At 41.4% G+C, this 20,285-nt stretch overlaps 1 protein-coding gene across 1 annotated transcript in view; it reads left to right on the top strand.

The window, feature by feature from the left end:
* Window positions 1–20,285, top strand: part of TENM3 (teneurin transmembrane protein 3) — a 296,626-nt gene that overhangs the window by 126,341 nt on the left and 150,000 nt on the right. The window contains exon 2 of the mRNA XM_090258721.1: window positions 950–1,187. The gene's annotated coding sequence lies outside the window, so the exon portion shown is untranslated. The remainder of the gene's footprint in view (window positions 1–949; window positions 1,188–20,285) is intronic.

Raw genomic sequence — 20,285 nt, 5'->3', positions numbered from 1 at the left:
TTGTGTTTACAGTTTGAAGTCACTGGATTCTTTGTGAATCAAATTCTGGTTCAGAACAAAATCTTCGTACCACTGACCCTGTGGCCCTCATCGCTCTGACCACCTAGGACTTCCTCCAAAATGTCGTTCTACTGCACGCTGGGAAATTGGAAATTCTGTTCTGCGTGTGTTCTAATGGATGTAACGGCCATTAAGTATATGAGTCTTCTGACGCAGTGATCAGATGTGATTCAGTCTGTTAAGTATCCATGAAATAACATCTGCCTCACAGAGTAACCTTCTGCTCAAGAATACTTAGCGTCTGTTAGTGGATCACAGTGCAGATCTGCCGTAAGAATACTCAGCGTCTGTTAGTGGATCACAGTGCAGATGTACCGTAAGAATACTTAGTGTCTATTAGTGGGTCACGGTGCAGGTCTGCCGTATTTGGAATGCACTAAACTGGAGGAGTCTACTGCTGTTTAGCAACTAGCTTGTAATAACTTACTGAAGTTAAATAAAGCTTTTAAAAAATTCCATTAAATAATTATAGGGATTATACGCATTTCGAAAACCTTTGTGTTCTACTGAAATTACCCATTTAATTTCAGGGTTGGTTTGTTCAAAAAAGCTGACATCTAAAGGCACGTTAGGGGAACTGTCAGCTGCTGTTTTCTGTAGGTGTTAATAAAACCAGATGAAAAAAAAATCTGAAACAAATTAAAACCAAAAGCAGTTTTACCATCTGTTGTATATTCATTAGAACTTTGGGTATCAAGGATAAACTTGCTCTTAGAGAATGTCACCGAACACCCGCTTAATAGAATAATATGCAAATGTATTAGGCTGTGGATTCATATGCAGTTTTGAATTCTGAGTCGGGCACCGCAGATCCCCGTGCACTCGGCAGCGTGCGTAGGTATGGAGGTGCGCACGCAGATACGTAATGAGTGTTCTTCTTCATTTCCAGAGCAACCTGCGAACAACCAAGGCCAGTCCGCCCTGCAGCCCCTGCCGCCTGCCCATAAGCAGCACTCGGCTCAGCATCACCCGTCCATCACTTCTCTCAACAGAAACTCCCTGACGAATAGAAGGAACCAGAGTCCGGCCCCGCCGGCTGCTTTGCCCGCCGAACTGCAAACCACACCCGAGTCCGTCCAGCTGCAGGACAGCTGGGTCCTTGGCAGTAATGTACCACTGGAAAGCAGGTAACTCCGCGCTGGGAGGCCTCCGGACTGCCGGAGCATCAGGGCCACGCGGAGAGCGCGTATTCTGCTGTAGTCAACAAAATTTTCAGATAGACATGTCCCACCCTTTTCTTACAAAGGAAAATCTATCAAACCTATATACTCTAGTTTGACTTTCTCAGAACAGTTCCAGGTTATTGGTGATTTTTTTGAGGGCTGGGCCAATGAAATTGTCCTTATGATTGCTTTTCTTTTCTTGTGTACAAATCATCATACATGTTTAGAAAAGGATGGGGATGTTAAATGTGGTTCTCAGTCCCACAGCTCTGTGAACATGTTTAGCATCTGCTTGGTACTCGACATCCCTACTTTTCACGGACTGGACTGTGTCCCTTACATCACAACTTCATAGTGACCTCCCAGGCACTGTACTTCAGCACACATCAGGTGACTGCTCGTTAGGGCTATTTTAGTTTCTTGCAGTATGAGAGGGACCCACTCATTAAAGTTTCTCCCCCTGTTAAAGTTTCTCCCCTCGTTCTCCCCTAAAATATGCCATCCACTCTAAAACAGTCCACTAGGAAATTCTTCCTGAGGATGATGTGAGAGCTCCCATTCTAAAACTTCTATCCTCTGCCAGTAATCTGTATCCGTCCAAACAGCCCCCCCATTTCTGTAGGACGCCCTCCCTTCCAGAGGCATCGCCAGCTGCCTGCTCTTGTCTGTACACACGCTGGTGTTCCCATGAACTTCTTGAGTGATGACTTCTAGTTGCCCCACAGTGGCTACCTGTTCCTACCAAAGTACAGACCAGTAGGAGGTGTTTTGAGCTGATCCATTTCATTATGAAATATCTCCAGGAACAAAAAGCTTTCTCTTCTGTCTTTGGACAGAAACTCAACAGTTATGTCTCCGTTACATCATGTGTCCCACAAGCAAAGAGTGTGGGGTCCTACCTCACGGCTCTCTCATCGGCAGCTCTGCAGCCAAGATCCCCAAACATTCCCATTCCTATTTATTTCTACTCTGCCCTAAGCTCCCATTAGAACAAAGCCTCACCACATAAATGCCAGAAATCAAGGACTCTAGACATTCTGGGTGAGTGTCCCCTAAAATGCCCTGCTCTGCAGACCACCCCCGACCGCCTCTGAGGTCAACTTTTAAATCAGCACCTGGAAGAAGAAACGGTCTCACAGTGTGTACCGTCCTCCCTTTTCTTTCCCATTAAATGCGTGACTGAAACCAGTGTGGCCCTGAGGGTGAGCTGGCAGGAGGTCCTCAGAGTTCGGTGTCCACAGTAAAGATCTTGCTGCCTTTTCTTTATTCTTGACCAAAAAACACGGTTACAGAATGCTTTTATCTTTTCGTCTGTCATGTCAGCCAAGAGTCATTGAGGTATATCGTGGACTTTGTGTTACTGAACACTCTTCTGGGAGAAATCAGAAAGAGAAGGTAGAGGAGAAGTGGGCAAGCAGCAGACTTCTTCACTGGAGATGGAGTCACGTACACAGATTTTTTTTCCCCCCTGTTATTAGCACCAAGCTAAATTTACCCAGTGTAATTAATTAGCACACACGGAACAACTAATCAACACTGATTCACGACTGTCATTTGGAAACATTTTGTTAGGAAAAAAGTAATTTTACAGTTGAGTCATCAAATTGAATATGGATAATTGCATTGTAGTTGACAATAATTTTTTTGACAAATGTTTATGAAATATGTCAAGTTAAGTCATCAGAAGCATGTTTAATTTTAGGGATGTTCTCTATAGCACAAAAAACTCAAAAATTGTGAGTGTCAGTTGGAGAATTGCTGTTCCTTGAAGCCATATCTTGTAGTGAAGAGATCTGGAATAGTTTGGAGAAAGATAAGGTGTGTTCTTGTTATTCCTCAAATCATACTAATGAATTTTGGTTAGTGAAAAAGTTAAGCAGCCATTGTAGCTATATATGTGAAATGGCAGCAGATTTCTCTCTATTCAGAAATCACTCTCAGGGTGATATCAAAGCAATGCCATGCAAAATTCCATTTCAAAGCAATACTGTTATCAAACCATCATTGGAATTACATTTTATAAGTCTCATGAGCTGGCATAGGTAGAAAATCTACCAGACAATATTATCTCATATATCTATAAAGAAGAATGACTCTAAAAAATGAGAAATTACTTTCTCATTTTCACTGTCCACGCCCGACACTGTTGCTACTCGAAAGACATGGCGTTTCCCCTGGCAGGTGCAGAATAACATCGACCCGGGCAGCGGTGTGCACACCTCACCGCGCACCGGCGGTACTGCTGTGGGTTCTCTAATAGGCTCGCCTGGCTGGAACTCTGGAGATGAAGATCCAGTCTTCTTATCATTGATTTTCCCTTATTTAGTTCAGGTTCCCTGTTGAGCATGATTCTCAGGCCCAGTGCCAGCTATATTAACTTTATCTAGATTGTGTCTGCTCTGAACAAGTTTTTAATCTGCTGTATAGCTTCATCTTTGGCTTATTTATTTTTACATACACTCATTTTCCTGGGTCTCCCTTTTCTGCAACTGCCTTTTAAAGGATATAAGCTATAAGGTATGAAATTGGGTGTGTGTAGCTAAGGGCTCCTGACAGCGTATTGATAGTCGTTGGTGACAAACTGGGATATCATAATCCGGGGAAAATCTTGGTAACTTGGAGAATTTCAGTTTCTCTAAGCTGTAGAGGAGAAACAAATCTTTCCTACCTTGTCCTGTCTTAGTATCGCTTTCATTTTGATTTGTTCAAAAGCAGCTTTTTCACCTGCCATTTCTAGCTTCCAGAGAAGTGTTCGTTTCCTTTCTCTAATGAATTTAACATTTGCCACTGCTGGAGACAGACGACGTTACTGTGTCCTGAACATTTCTGCTCAGAAGACAGGGTAGTTCCTCTCTGTGGTCCCCAGAGAGTTTCAGATCTCCTCAAGTCACGTGAAGACCCCGACAAGCACTTGCACTTTATAAGCACATCTTTATTACCTCATCATTACCTATAAATAACCATCCATACCTAGATATAATACCAACGCTTGCTTGGAATTTTCCTTAAAAGTCCTTTTCTTTGAGCTCCCAATTTCTTTTATTTTCTATAATTCACTGTCAGGCCATTTGATAGCCTATGGCTTCTCCTTTGTTTATTTTTTCCTTCAGTTGCTTCAATGCATAAGAATGGCCACGACCCGACTAGAGCAGCTAAGGAAAACCTTAGCCTTGACCCAGGATAGCACAGCACTGGAAGGTGGACTACAGTCGCGAGCTCTCATCGAGAAGCCCTGACCTTCAGCAATTATAAAGTTAATTGCCTGAGAGGTCCTCATTTATATATGTGAATTAAGTAGCCTAGCCATTCCCTATTAGACGTTAACCAAATGGTTCATTTGTAACCATTTAATAAAACATTTATTAAACTCTTGTTTTATTATGAAGTGTACTCTGGCATCGATAGTTCATTAGTTATGTTCCCATAGCTTTTTACCTTGTAGTTCAGTAATGCTTTGCTAATTATTAATGTATGAAATCGCATATTAAGTTACCTTTTTATTATTGCATGTTTAATTTAAACATCGAGATGTCCTGGGCCGCTTTAATGTGAAATCAATGGCTGCATCTTTAAAAACAGGAGTGTAATTTACTAAACTGATACTCCCTTTTGTCTCCTGCTTTAATCTTCACACTCTGTGGGTCAAGAGGAAGGCAAGGCAGTCCCTCAGGCATCAGGCCTCTTGACCTTGCCTACCGGAAGTCTAGGCAGCCACCCCCACACTGAGGCTGTGTGGGACCAGCGGCAGTTTTCCCCAGAGAAACCCTGTACCTCCCCCTACATGTGATGACCAGCTACTTGAGCAAGGTACTAAGTGGTAAGAGTCTCCATAATTGAAGGTATTAAGTAAAATATCCCCAGACAGGCAACCCACTGATTGAAGTTTGCTGTGAGATGCCTCACCCTTTGCTAAAGTTTGGGGAGACCCCAGGGTACCTGTAAGGAAAGAGAATCTCACGGAATATGGAAAGGAGATGCAGAAGGGAAGAAGCCAAGGTTACTAAATACAAACTTCAAAACTGGACCCGGGCCTACGCTTAGAAATTCTTAATTAATATTTAAAAGTCTCACCATCTCCATTTGTTAAAAAGAAATAACAACAATAACAACAAAAAAGCCTGTAAACTCATCTAAAATTACATACCATAAATAGTAAAAGTCAGTTGGGTCCTAGATCTTTTGAAATATTGCATCGTTAATGATGTCTGGTCTCTCTTAAACGGCCTACAGAGGGATGTGCGTGCACCTGTAAGAATCACAGGAAGAAGGGAAGAGTGAGCTGTGTGTGGCGTGATTTGCTAGGAAGTGTTTACATTTAAGGCGCATTTCAGTTTGTGGCTTAAAAACTGTGTCTCCGTGAGAGGAGGAAGCTATTATAGCCCTGCTGCAGTGCCAGTGCGCTATGGTGACCATACAGTTATCATCAGCCAGGGCAGTCTGAGCATGAAGGGAGAGCTGAACACTTGGACTGGAATGGCAGGCATAAACCGGGGCTCTCCCAGGCAAGCGGGATGGGAGGTCGTCCTGCTGAATTCTATTCCCAACGGTCAGGTTGCTTCGAAGCCCGTGCGCCTGCTGTCTTCTACCTACGGGAAAGAATCAGACAGAGATCAGCGAGGGGCAGGGGAAAAGCGGCCATTAGCTGGATACAGGTGTGACTCCCAACTTGAACTTGTCCCCGTTTCTATTGCCGGCTCCTAGCAAACGTTTAACCCTTTGTCAGCCCCTTCACAGAAGAAGTCTCTGTTGACCTCCAAACTATGTGACTCCTAAAATAGTGCATAAAATGTTTGTCTTTATTTTCTTCTCACCATCTTAAGAGAACAATAGGGAGCATTACCATCATGAATGAAATTTGTTAAGGAGTTCAAATTTCATTTTTTAATGCAAAATGTTAGACTTAAAGGTAGCCCATATAGTCACTAAAATGTAAAACCATGATAAAGTTCGGTCCTGAATTTACTCAAAGAATGAACATCATGTGTCTCCAGCAGCATTACAACTTGCTTTCCAAAACCATTCACTGAACTAGAGACCTCGTTCCATCATGTATGGGATTTTCAAAGGTGACTGCCGAGGTAAGTGATGGCCCAGCAAGACTTTTAAGTGTGAGATGGTTGTTACCCACTGTAACGCCACAGCCTCACCTTGGTTGTTGAGCCGGCATCCTGGCAATATTTAAAATGAGTCGTTCCCAGGAGTCGGTGCTGCTGTCTGTATTCATGAGCCAATCATAGCAGCGCTGGGGGAAAACAAGCACAGGTGAGCATCAGGAGAGGCGCATGCGCCATGCAGACAGGCCTGGGTTTTAATCCAAGACCCTCACTTAAACTATCTATCTAATCATCTAAAGTTATTGAAATCCAAGGTCAATTTCAGTGCAGTGATAATGCCTACTCAAAATAGTTGTTGCATTAAGTGAAATAATGGAAGTAAAGCACCTGGCACATGACAGATGCTCCATAAATAGTTTTTAAAAATATGAACTAATAATAATAATAATAATAACTATTGCGTAGGCTAAAATAACCTAATTGATTAACAGTTGAACACCTATCTTTCGTCATCACATTGCTCTCTTCTTTCTGATGGATAAGGAAAGCGTTTTGTCTTAACTGGAGTGTTTATAGTGATAAAGAGCAAATTTACCTTTATTCTTAGGTAGGCTAAGCAGAAATCGTGGTGTTACCAGAATAAAGCCTCTTAGTTGTTTCACTATCCACACGACTCAACCAGAAGGAGGTGACTTTTTGGAGGAAGGAGCCCCACACCAGCTCACTTTGTTCTTGAAAAGAACAAAAAGTCTTCACATGATCGTGGAAGGGGACGATTCGTATTCTGAAACACTTAATTAATGGAACGTTGGGAATGAATGAGTACAGCCCCCCCTCAGTAGGTGCAGTCAGACCTCCACCTATTCAAGGCCTCGAGAGCTTAGGCATCTTTGGAACGTGACGAAGGCGCGACGCAGTAGCATGAGAGGGATTTGGTTTCGTTGAGGTGAACCAGTTTGCTTGGAACAGCAGTTAAGACACCCAGAAAGTATGCACTAGTCATTTGCTGTAGGCCTAAATGGGTTTTAAAAGGGTAATTTTACCAAATGAGCCCTGGCCGGGTAGCTCAGTCGGTTAGAGCGTCATCCTGATACGCCAAGGTTGTGGGTTTGATCCCTGGTCAGGGCACAGAGAAGAGGCAACCAGTGAATGCAGAAGTAAATGGAGAAACAAATCAGTGTTTCTTTCTCTCTCTCCTTCTCTCTAAACTCAATCAGTAAATATGGTAAAAATAATCATTGCAAGTACTGTATACTGTGATAATGTTTGGTTTGGGGTAACCAGCGATCTGTAAAAATATTCATATATGATAACCTTAATTTCCATAGTACCCAGGGAAATGAATTTTTAATTACTTCTAACACATTTCTAGTCACTTCTCTGAACGTGATCAAAGTAGACAATCTGTGCCATTCGTTCCTGAGGTCCCAGCTAATAACTGATTTAATCATAATCTTTTTTCTAAATATGCGCTATTCATTCCGGGCACTTTTCTTCCTCGGCAGCTGTTTTGTGAGGTTTTTTTTATTCTTTTACTCTTCACTAATATTGTCTGTGAAAATATGTTTTAGTGCTCTTTCTTTAATGTGTATGTGTTTTATCTCTACTTAACATGGTTACTACACAGTGATTTTATCTTTTCCTAGAATTAATTCTTGTCCATTTTTAAAACTGTATTTTTTTCCTCTAAAATTTTATCCTCTAGTTTCCTTACCAATGAACAGATACCCTGTCAAAGGTAATTGCTTCCCTTGGCCTGCTTGTCTTTCTTTTGCCTTGACACACTTTTGCCTGTTTTTACTTTCTCATTTAATTTCAAGCCTGCTTGCTACACCCTCCTCAGGACCGTTACTTCTTAGCCCGTAAGACTAGATTCATGGACATGCAATTAACCAACTACACTTAATACATTCTGCTCTGGCCCTCTTTATGATTCCTTAGCATCTCACCCCATTTCCTGAACCACTTAAAGTCCTACCAGAAGCCACCCTGTTCCAGTCCCATCCTGCGCTGACGTAACACCGCTTCTCTCTGGTCATGGGGTGCTAGAAAAAGCATTGGTTTGGGGACAGACAGATCTGTGTTAAAACTCTCCACACCTTACTCACGTGGGCAGGTTACTCATACACTTGTACCTGTTTGTTTGTTTGTTTATTTTCATAACATAAGCTTGATAATACTTCACAAAGGTTTTATAGGAATTTATTTATTGAATAGTCATATGTGAGGTACCTAGCGCTTTAGTTTCTTTTCCTTTCTCCTTTCTTATGCTCACATTTTAAAGTATGTCAGTTGACTTAGTGTTTATAAGGGTGAATGACATCTACCAGGGACTTACATGTTGACTAATTTGTGTGAACAACAGACTTTCAGCTTTGAGATAGGTATTTTTGTATTGTGGGAATAATCACTTCTTATCCATTTAATTGGGGCCAGTGACATCCTAGAGGAGGTCAGAGGAACTGACCTGTCCACAGACAGGATTTGTTTCAGGAAAAGGAGACAGAAATGATATGGGAAGGAATTACTTGTGATGGTGGTGGGGCAGTGATATTTCATAAAATAAAGGCTGAATGCATGTCTTCATTGAGTAGGTATGTATGGAAGTCTTCCAATGTTCCACCACGAAAATCACAGCTTGGTTAGAGAGGACCTGGAGCAGTCTGGGCGGCTGTTGAGAAGGATAGACGTTGTTCCAGAACAAATTTCAGAATTGGAATTGATCTTAGAGATTATCTAATCTTTTTCATTCTTTTTACAGGCCCATTGAGATTGGGAGCTCTTTGATTCTATGAATTCGACTTTTTTAGATTCCAAATACTGCTGCGTTTATACAATATCTATTGAAATCTGGCTAGTTTTTCTGACCTTCCAGCAAACAAATTGCAAGCTATTATTGCATTTCCACATTTTTAAATGAGCAAGAACAAAACCCACTAAAGTAACACATTTTGCAGACTTTATGCAGCTTAGAAAATTGAAAATTGTTATAAATGACAATCATTTTTCTTGGCAACAGAATCATAGATTGATGAGAATATTTCCAAATGTAAGTCTTAAAAATATCCTCTCTATACTAAGAGTTTCTTTAGAGAAGCAGTACTTTCTCATTCTTGAGTTCTATCTTCACCTGAAAGGCAAAGATTAATAATAAGTTTTTAAAAAACATATTCTTAGTAGACAACTACTGAGGGCCATTTGTCACACAGAAAAGATCAACAATTTGGAACTTCCTCCTTTTTAGATATTTAACTCATTTTTAAGGTTTATAATTATTTTGGGGTACTTTGCCATGAGCTAACGAGCTAACATTTATATGGTTAAAAAAGGTATCCGAAATCACTGCAAAACTCATCCCCAAGTATTTTAAAGAATCTTGTAATTAATCATGCACAAGCTACGAAAGCTGTGAGGTGAGGGCTTACCTGTCACCTCTGATCCTTGGAGAACTCTTCCATGGCTTTGCACCAGAAGGTCTGAGTGTGAGCTCCATGGTCATCAGTGTATTAAATATGATAAAAGCTTAGTCATCTTTCCTATTTTTTAGATAAGCCATAAATGCAAATAGAAGTGTGTTGTACACAAGAATTAAGACACATTGCACATATAGAAACTACTATTATATTATGTAACTGGTTAAGAATATAAGTTTTAAGGCAAAACTGGCCTGGCTTTGTCTCTGTATCAACGCTGACATATTAAGGCTCAGTTTCCTCATCTTAAAAAGGTAGATTTTATACAAGCGCATACACACACACACACACACACACACACACACACACACACACAGATAGCAGAGACTTTGAGAAGTTTAAATTAGGTAATATTTTACACGCAGTAAATAGGCGCTAAGTAAGCTTTATTTAAACAACTTTCCACTCTTTAGACTGATTGCTTTCTGTTCTGATTTGTTAAATTCTTCTGTTCACCATTACTTATCTGATTGGCTAGGGTCGCTTCAGCGTCTCTTACAACCCTGAAATTCTTTTCTTTTTCATGAACGTACATCTATACCTGAAATTCTTCTCTTTATCTAGATCACTTCCACCTGAACCTTCCAGAAAGAACTCTGCTGAACAGTATTAAGCATAGATGGCCATCAGTAATTAAATGCATTAACAATTAGATTGTCTTGTGCAAATAGTACATAGGAATTTTAGGATGTTCTTTATCATGTACATTTTAAGTGTAATATATTTAGTATGTAATATCTACCAACAGTAGGTGTAATTGGTAGCCTAAAACATGTAAGGAAATACCTAATATAGACTCATGCACTTGATGCCATGGCTAAACCACTAGAATAACTAAAATGTGAAGCAGAGCATGTTAAGCTATTTTAGCCTTCTTGGTAATCATAAAAAAATATTCTACATATTATTCTGCATAATATTGTTCAGTTCTTAATGCTCCCAGGCAAACTCTGTATTATGACTTGGTACTTGAGTCTAGGCACCTCTAAATTAAAATAAGTCATAATAAAAATACTTCACTTCCGACTTCCGGCCAAGATGGAGGCTTAGACGGACACGCTAGGTCTCCCTCTACAACTAGAGAGGAATACAACTACTTCAAAACAAAGGATAACTAGAAATTCCAGAAAATAAAACTACACGGAAGTCCAACATATGAAGTTATAAACCAGCGGTGCCATTTGGGCAGGTAAGAGTTAAAGAGGGCAGCGCTGTTTGCGGTCGCACCTGGGACAGCGGCGGGCGGCGAAAAATCCCGGCGGCAGTCAAGCCCCTGGCAGTGCGCGACCCCAGCGCTGGGGAGAGCGGCCACCGCATGGCCTTGAACAGTGAGGCCCAGGGGGGCGGGAGGACGGATCCCGGTCTCCTAGCTGAATAACTGTGTGAATCCATCTTGGACCCCCGCCCCCACAGAAAGCACCACAGGGCTGCGAAATAGGTCGTGGACAGGCAGGCGCCGGTCGCTGGGTTGTGACAAGTACACAGGCACTGCCCCCGACAGCCGGCCCAAGAAAACAAAACGCATCTGTCAGAATGAGGCAGGCAACTATAGAAATACCGGTGACACAACTCACCAGGCAGCAGATAGAGAACCTGACAGATGAACAGATAAGAAACCTGTCAGAGGCTCAGTTCTGGGCCATTGTCATCAGGTGGCTTACAGAATTCACAAAAGAGCAGGAAAAAGATGAGAAAGAAGCGAAAAACACTCATAACGAAAGGAACAAAACCGAATACGAGATAGATGGTGAGAAAAAAAAATCCAGAGTTCATTTCAACAAACTGGAATATGGAGAAGGAACAAGCAGTCAACCAATGCAGAGAGAGGAAATGGGAAGCAACAATGAGAGGATCAGAAACCTCTGGGACAGCTATAAAAGGCCCAACATAAGAATCATTGGTTTGCCAGAGAATGAGGAAGATGAACTAGAACTTGAAAAATTGAGTGAAAATATAATAAAGGAGAACTTCCCAGACTTGGGGAAGGGAATAGACTTGCAGGTCCAGGAAGCAAGGAGAGTTCCCAAGAGACTGGACCCAGGGAGAACCACCCCAAGACACATTATAATCAAAATGTCAAAAATTAAAGATAAAGAGAGAATCTTAAAAGCAGCAAGAGAGAAGAAAAGAATTATGTACAAAGGGGTTCCAATTAGACTATCAGCTGACTTCTCAAGGGAAACCCTACAGGCAAGAAGAGACTGGCAAGAAATATTCAAAGTAATGAAAATCCAAAACCTACAACCACGAATACTCTATCCAGCGAAATTGTCATTCAGAATAGAAGGACAGAGAAAGTGTTTCCAGGACAAAATAAAACTGAAAGAGTTCATTAGATCCAAACCACTGTTATATGAGATGTTAAAGGGACTGGTTTAAAAAAACAGAAGCTAGGGAGATGAAACAAAGGCAAACTAAATAGGCAACGAGAGTGGAAAAGGAACTGTGGGTACGGGAAGCATATTGGGGGGAGGTAAACAGGGAGGGGGAATGGGGAAAGGGAGGGAGATGATATAGGAATTGGGGATCAAGGTAGGAGGGAATGGAATAGACGGAGAGAGGTTGGGAGGAACTGTATGCACAACTAATGGACATAATCTAAAAGGGGGGGACAACTGGAGGGAGGGGGGCCACCGGGTGGAGGGGAGCAGAGGGAAGGGAAATTGGCACAAATGTAATATTTTAATCAATAAAACACATTAAATCTGAAAAAAAAAAAAAAAATACTTCACTTCCACCTGGCTGCTGTGGCTCAGTGGATTGAGCGTCGGCCAGCGAGCCAAGTGTCTCTGGTTCAATTCCCAGTCAGGGCACATGACTAGGTCGGGGGTGCATGAGAGGCAACCACACAGTGATGTTTCTCTCCCTCTCTTTCTCCCTCCCTTCCCCTCTCTCTAAAAACAAATAAATAAATAAATAAATAAAAATACTTCACTTCCTTTTGTAGCGCTATCTATTTTATATATACAGCTGTGGGTAGGCTCCCATTTTCTCGGTCTCTCGCTTAAGACTGGAAAGTAAACGTAAAAGATAGTAAAGAATTCACTAAAATATATTTCCCACAAATCGCCTTAATAGTCTCTAGAATTCTGCCTCCCAATCTTCAGAGATCAATTAACATATATTGCTCTGCTTAAAATGAATATATCAGTATATTTAATATAATTACAAGTTGATACAGAGGCAATTGCTAAAATCTATCATTATTCATGCATTTATATGGCAACTGTTTTGGTAAAAATGTTAACATTTTTTTTCTCAAACCACTTTTTGTTCATTCACTAATGGCGCCTATTAATTCAGGTAACAGCAGTGAAATGTATCTTGTTTATAAGCTTTTCATTTAAGACATTTTTCTCACCGGGATCACCTCCTAGAGTGAAAGTTGCCCAAAGATAATGGCACATCAATTCAAAAGTGTAATAGATTGGAGATCCCAACAGGCTACCAGCGTGAGGTAGTTTATCAGTCTCACCAACTCCCGGCGTCACAGCCAGAATCATTACACAGTCGTTCTTTTGTTTTCACGTCAACATATGTCATTTACATCCTCGTGTTGATGACTCACTTGGGGGATGTTTAATTTTCTTATTTAAAATATTTGCCTTTAAAAATGAGTACCGTAATTACTTTAAAGGTTAGAAAAGAAGAGTGAGTTTAATTAGTAGAAATATAAAGTATTTTCTTTTTACAAGTCAGGGATATATAGTATATTACTTTCTATAAAACATTTTCAGTTAAACATATTATAATAAATGTATTCTTTTATGTTAGAAGCAAAATAATTAAATCACTCTGAACACACCTCTGGCCAACTGTTAGAAAGTATACACACACACACGTGCACATAAGCCTTTTCTAGACTCATCCTATTTAGGAAGTAGCAGAGACAAAATGATCAAAATGCAAAGAGACAAATATAAACATTAGGGTAAGTTGTATTATTTCTTCATCATCGTACCATTTTATCAGTTCTGGAGACGGGGCTTTTCGGTTGTCAGCTCCGTTCACGGACTTCTGGCCTTCGGTGCGCACAGCCTCTGTCCGGTCCTGCCGCCGGCACGGGGGCTGGTGAGGAGCTTAACCCACGAGGAGCAGTACGGCGCTCTCTCCTCTCCTCGTTCCAGTTAAGTGCCCTTCCGGGGTGTCCTTCTCCCACCCTGGGAAGCGTGTTGTAAAACAGTATCTGAAGGCGGCAAGAAGAAACTCTCTCTTTAACTGTAACAAGAAGGATTCCATTTGGGATTTTTTTTTTTTTTTTTTTTTTTTTTTTAGTTATGCTGGATTTCTGTTCGTTCTGATCCCGGGCCAGAGACTGTTCCTCCTTATGTTATTCTGTACATGAGGAGCCCCCACCTCCCCACCCTGGTCAGGTGTGTCGGAGCTTCACAGGAATAGCCGCCAGGACGGTGAACGTCACCAATGGGCACTGCTTTGTTCTGAGCACCTTAAAGGGGGAGAAAAGTCAAGGGTAGGGGAAGTTGTGCAGAAAAATACTGTTCTTTTCCTTCCCTTCCAAATAGCAGATGTATAGGGAGGTAAGGGGTGTGTGTGTGTGTGTCTGTGCGTGTTTGCGTGTGTGTAGTGCTTTTCAAATATTTAGAATTGAACTTTTCAGAAGTCTCTGATAAAAGGTAAAGGGAATAAATAAGCTACCTCTACTCCTTCCTATGTAGATTCTAATAAAGGTAATAAATTGAAGCAAAATTTTCAGAGGAAAAGAGAACCTGTTAAAACTACTCCAGCCAGAAAGGGTGAGGGACGAGAAATAGCGTGACCTCTCTAAAGAAAGTGGCGAAACCTTTTGGGAAGTTGGAACCTCCCTCGTTGAATCATCAGCTAGACTCCTACGTGGCTCACAGACCCACGTGTTAAGTTGGAAGAGAAAAGAAAGAGAACCCCCTAAAGAAGATGTTTGCAGGATAAGATAGGATGTTGGCGAACGCTTTATAAGCACATGGAAATGTAGATACAGATACAGGAGACAAAGAAGAACCAAAACAGGACAGATAATGGTGTCTAATTTAGCAAGAAAGGCTAGTAAATATGGTAGGTCAGTAGTTTTCAACCTTTTCCTCGTTAGGGCACACAGAAACTAATTACCAAACGTCTGCAGCCCACCAAAAATATGTATTTTTTTGCTGCTCCGACAAAAAATATATAATTTGGAATCTTTCACATTGGCGAGCTGTTGTGTGGCCGTTGTCATTTTTCATTTGACGATCCAAGGGAAAAGAGGTCAGTGCGCCTGACGAAACAGCCAGGTAGTGCACGCTTAAAAAGTCTGCGGCTCGCCGGTTTGAAAATCACTGTGGTGGATTTTTAAAAGTAGCAATGAGATTAGAAAGGGGAAGGAAACGGATTTCTTACCCAATAGGTGGGATTCAAAGGAAAAAACAGTGAAAATTAAGAGTGAGATGACACAGGACAACGAAAGGTGTCTAAACCTTTGGATTCTGAGATCAGATGGATGGAGCCTTGTTTTGCAGAAATTCCATTTGTTCTAAATTGGCTACTTGAAGTGAGCTGCCGGCAGGGACTGTAAGCAGGAGTCTTCCGATTTTCTGAGTTGGTATACAGTCTTGATGGAGAGTCTTGAAGTTAAATGGAGGCTAAGAAAGGCACCAGCCAGTGCCTTATGGCAGTGTGTCCCCGGATGTGGTCCCGGCACCAGCGGCACCAGTGCTGGGCTTCCACCCCAGACCTGCGGCTTGAACAAGCTTTGCAAGGAATTGTTGTATTTCACCGCGTCACTATCTGAAGCACATCATTTAAATAAACTGCTTTTACAGCTGTTTACTTCATTATAAACACATTGCTAAATATGCATTTAACAGATATTCCAGGTGTGGAATTTAAAATTCAAACTTTAATAGTGAAAATTCTGAAGACAGTGACCGTGAATTACAGGTGTTCAAAATGCTTGGACAATAGTTAACACCCTCTTCATGTATATCATTTTTTTAAATATATACTAACAAGTATTTGGGGCTGTTTGAACTCTTGCGGTCTTTAATAAATATAGTCTCAATTATAGACCAAGTAATGAAGTGAGTGGTCATGAGCCATATCCAAGGAAGATGACAATAATTCATTTGGGGTTTTTTTTGACATTTTTTGTTAAGTATTTTAACTTAAAGTGAATTCTAGGCAAACCATCTATTGCTTTACCATTACCAAGTGACTAAAACTGTTTTGAACTCAGTCGTTAATTTTAGCCTTCCTGTATTTCCAGGTAATTTAATCCACAAGTGTGGGATTCATTTGCGTTCGATCTGAAAATCTCCTTTTGGAAGAGTTGTTTGATGTTGAGGAACTCCTGTGAGACCTTTCATAAGCCTTTTAAATCCAGGAAGTTATATTTGGCCTGAAGGAAGAGGAATCCGTACCTTAAAATTGTCTTAGTTCTCAAGTAGGAACTTTGGATGTTGAAAAGGCTGCAGATGTGACCAAATATAGCCAATCTCCCTTCTCATTGGTTCACTGTCTTGGAAATCAGTGCATCTGACTTGAAGCAAGCAATCTGTGTTCTAGATCATTCTTTTAATGATTTGCCTAGAAACACAAGTAGAAAGCAGGACATCAAGAGATTTTATTTAAACATTTTCCCTATAGTTTGATGTAAATCACTCTTTGTTCAACAAATAATAAGAAGTAGGGAGCACCAGCATATCCTGTGCAGTAGAAGCTTTCCCTTCATAAGCTGTGACCGGTTACATAGAATAGAAACACTTTTCCAGGGGTCCGTATGTCCCTAATCACGGTTTCAAATATGCCTGAGGGTCGGAAACTGAGCACTGAAACTATTACGCTCTTTTTATTCTGATTCTTTGCTTTGTTAACCTCAAAGAAGGTTTTTAACACTGTGTAAAACACTGAAGAAACAAACCTCTTTTCTATGAAGATTACCAAGTATGACGTTGATCTGATTAAAATTTCATTCAGTGGCTCCACACTTTCCTTTTGACTTTTATTTTCTGTCCTGATGACCCACTAAGGAAATGACTCAAACCACTTTGAATCATGTTATAACACATTTTCCAGGCATGCTTTTCATTTGTGCCTGTATAATTTCTCATTTATTAAACCATGTTCTTCATATTAGAGGAATACCATGATTATATTACCCGCCTGAACAGAAGGGTACTATTAACCCATTAGTTTCCTGGAGACTTTTAAGCTTACAATGTCCAATTATATATTGGAACTTATTTAATTTTGTACTTGATGTTAGGATCTCTTTAAATGAGCATTGATATGTTGATATTATATATAATATAGGCAGGCACATTTAAATCTACCACCAAAACCTTATTATTTTTCCATTAAATTTTTATGATAATAAGTTTTATGTTTATTACTTTGAAAGACAAAGTCAATCAAAAGTGAAGAATTACCAAGGAACAAAGTTTATCTTCTAAGAGATAGAGTGAAAAAAAAAAAAGAAAACAAAACAAATTACAAGAAGCGATATAAGAGGCCAGATGTAAGAGCAGAGAGATATTATGACTGGACATATAAAAGGAATTCAGGTCCTGTGCAAGTCTAATATACATAATGCGACATTTCATTTAAGAGCAGATGAAAATTCAAAATGAAAATGTTACTTTTCACTCTTTCATGCCTCTGCCAAATAGATTAGAAAGAGGAAGTTGATGTGCAAGAACTCAGAAGAACTTGACCCAAAAAGAAAAAAGAAAGAAATGCTACCAAGGAAAGAGTGCAGGATTCTCTGATAGGCTGACTGCAGGGCAGGCAGGAGAGAGGAGTAATTGAAAACCACCCCTGCGCCCCTCGGGGCAATGAGGAGCTTCAGTCTTTGTCCCTACCGATTTTAAATTAGTGACATGACCCATGGGAAGAAGTACATCAGAGAATCGGTTAGAAACATAGCAGAAGGTGCCAGCCAAAGCGACAAGGTTGGTCTGAAGGCCACGACGAGACAGACCCTTCACCTTCAGAAGTAAAACAAATGACCATTAAGTGTGCTTCATACGGAGCCGTCCTTCCCTGTGACGTTTTCGTGGCGACATGGGAGCTGTGCAGGTCCATGGCTCTTGCCTGGTTGCTGCTGCCACTAAATAGGATCCCCCTCAAGATCCCAAAGCCACAAAGCAACTAACTGTTAGTGTTCAGTGACCTTCTGCACCCGCTGTCTCTGGGGCTTTCAAATTGATTTTCCTCGTCTCGGTGTCTGGTAGTCTGTCTTCAAGTGTGTCTCTAGTTCATCACCGGAGAGGAGCAGCAGTGCACAGAGCTGGGGACCTGGAGGCAGGCATCATACAGTGTCATTAGGAACATCAGAACAAAACCAGCCTGCTCCTGAGGGCCACATGCCCCGGCTGCTTTAGTCCCGGGTACAGTGACGAGTGTGCTCCTGGGGTTCATGTTCTCCATTCCCAAATATGGTCTGTGGGGTGAAGAAAACGTCTGCCTTTATTCTGCAAACCTCATGCGGATGCCAGGTCAAAACCATATGTTTTTGATGATAATTTTTGCAGAACTGTTCCTACGTGAGAAGCATATTTCCAAGGCCTGAGGACCCGGCAGAGAGTCACAGGATGGGGAAAGATGGTTAGCAACACACAGATACATGCACCTCAGAGAGAATTAGGGCATCACATCGCTTTCTCAGGAACTCATTGGGTCATTGTCACGTAGCTGAGTTTCAGGATTCATGCCTCCGTTGGCTCATTGCGTACCTGTGGGGCTTTAGGGGCAACCGGAGTGTTACAGTGAAAAAGGGAGTCCTGGGCTGGAAGACATACATCCCTCACTGTACACACGTGCCCGGCGTTATGTAGTCTTTGCACTGCAGTGGAGGAAAGAGCATTGTTGACTTCCGAAGGAAGACATCCCGTCTGAACCCAGAAAGTAACATGATTCCCACCAAACGTGAAAGCGTCTTTCTCCTCTGCAGGAGGTACGTGGGCATAGACCCCTTCCGCTATTCTAGTTCACGTCTAAGGGGACCCCACACGTGTATTGTAACACAGCTATTCTGAGGGATAATTTTACCCAAAGGAATTATTCTCACACGAATGACACCGTTTCTTTATCACCGGTTTCAAAATACCTCAATTTACACAATCTTTACAAATTCTTTCTGTCCTCAGATATAAGGACGCCCTCTGACGGTATTGAAGACCAATGATTTTAAAACACAATGCATTGATGGTTTGGCTCCTCTTCCAGTGTTTTGTAATGTTTCTGTATTTATTATGCATGTGTAGCTCCAAGGCACTAATTTGATGCCCTCTGATAGGAGTGGTAATTTAGACAGAGGAAGGGGAAGTGTACTTGTGACATGTAAAGTCAGTGGCCAAAATATTTCTCTTGCAACAACACGAATAAGTTTATGTATTAAATAGGTTAGAAACCCTCTGAAGGTAAAGCGGTCTTCCTCTCCACTAACACTGGTGAAGCGTGTATTTTTGAATGCTACATCTTTATTTTCAGTGATCTCTCAAAGTCGCTTTTCACCCTAAGAACCATAATTTTATAGTAACTTGAGCCTTGTTCTTGAAAGAGTGCTTTGCCAGGATCACCAAAGCAGGTGAACATCACGTGATGGATATCACAAATTTTGGAAACTGAAATAGAGATGTCTTATGTGGAGTTGGCATGTGTTTGGCTTATTGTCTTACACACAGTAGGTTCATGTTTTTAGTGTCAAGGTTAAGATAATGTAGAGTTCCATAGCGCAGGTTCAAATCCCACTTCCTGTGAAGAAATGACCCCAGCTACTTTGAACAACATGATAACACATTTTCCAGGGATGCTTTTTATTTCGGTCCTGTGACTGCCAACTTTTATTTATCTATTCTTATTTTTGTTCTTTTATTTACTTATTGTTAGGTGCGGGTCCTTGTCCAAGGTACTTGTTATCCCCAGGAGTCACTTTCCACATTGGCTCAGTGGTCACCATTTTAGAATATTTGACAATATTTATTGAGTAGCTAGTGTGTGCCAGGAGCTTTCTAAGCCCTGAAAATAAGGGGAATAAGAAGTCGTAGCGTTTCCATTCTTCTGGGAGAAGACGGGCAATAGATCTGTGCAGTGGCTGTATCCTTCTTATCCGTGCACTCGGTATGCACACAACTTGTTTTTTTATATTCCTGTCTATGTTTCACTCAGAGGCCTCATTCCTAGAGACCTCGCTCACACACTCTGGGTCTCCCCCTCCTTCCGTGCTGCGGGGAGCACAGCGGAGAGTGGCTGGTGCTTGAATATTCTGCAGGAAGCCATTGGGTTTTCCTGCTCTGTTACCACCATGATGCTGCTGAAGTCACCGGCGTTCCCATCGAGTGGCACTCTCTACCACATCTGTGCCACTCCCGAAGCCACAAAAATAATTCTGCTCCTTACAGGTCATGCTGAGATGTAGGAATCTCGGGACCTCTCTGTAACCACAGCCCCCAGACACTCCACACACCAGTTTTCACTGTGGGCTCCTATTACCTCTGCGGGTCTCAGGTACGCTCTGGTCCCCCGACCCACCAGGCAGTCTCACGCCCCCAAGGCTCCATCTTCCA

This window comes from Furipterus horrens, unplaced genomic scaffold (genome assembly GCF_987537825.1).
Source record: "Furipterus horrens unplaced genomic scaffold, mFurHor1.1.pri manual_scaffold_12, whole genome shotgun sequence".
In the NCBI taxonomy this organism is placed as follows: domain Eukaryota; kingdom Metazoa; phylum Chordata; class Mammalia; order Chiroptera; family Furipteridae; genus Furipterus; species Furipterus horrens.
This window is presented reverse-complemented; position numbering and strand designations above follow the sequence as displayed.